Below are 743 nucleotides of genomic sequence, written 5' to 3'. Positions count from 1 at the left end.
AGGTCTTCATAGAACCGTTTAACTTCAGCTTCTTCAGCGTTACTGGTTGGGGCATAGACTTGGATTACTGTGATATTGAATGGTTTGCCTTGGAAACGAACAGAGATCATTCTGTCATTTTCGAGATTGCATCCAAGTCCCATCACTTCATGGGAAATAGATGGGGAAACAGTGGAAACAGTGTCAGACTTTATTTTTTTGGGCTCCAAAATCACTGCAGATGGTGACTGCAGCCATGAAATTAAAAGACCCTTACTCCTTGGAAGGAAAGTTATGACCAACCTAGATAGCATATTGAAAAGCAGAGATATTACTTTGCAAACAAAGGTCTGTCTAGTCAAGGCTATGGTTTTTCCTGTGGTCATGTATGGATGTGAGAGTTGGACTGTGAAGACGGCTGAGCGCCAAAGAATTGGTGCTTTTGAACTGTGGTGTTGGAGAAGACTCTTGAGAGTCCCTTGGACTGCAAGGAGATCCAACCATCTCCAACCAAGGAGATCCATCCAGTCCATTCTAAAGGAGATCAGATTAGTCCTGGGTGTTCTTTGGAAGGAATGATGCTAAAGCTGAAACTCCAGTACTTTGGCCACCTCATTCGAAGAGTTGACTCATTGGAAAAGACTCTGATGCTCGGACGGATTGGGGGCAGGAGGAGAAGGGGACGACAGAGGATGAGATGGCTGGATGGCATCACTGACTCAATGGACGTGAGTCTGAGTGATCTCCAGGAGTTGGTGATGGGA

The sequence above is a fragment of the Bison bison genome, unplaced genomic scaffold, assembly GCF_000754665.1.
Source record: "Bison bison bison isolate TAMUID 2011002044 unplaced genomic scaffold, Bison_UMD1.0 scf7180017864181, whole genome shotgun sequence".
In the NCBI taxonomy this organism is placed as follows: Eukaryota; Metazoa; Chordata; class Mammalia; order Artiodactyla; family Bovidae; genus Bison; species Bison bison.
This window is presented reverse-complemented; position numbering follows the sequence as displayed.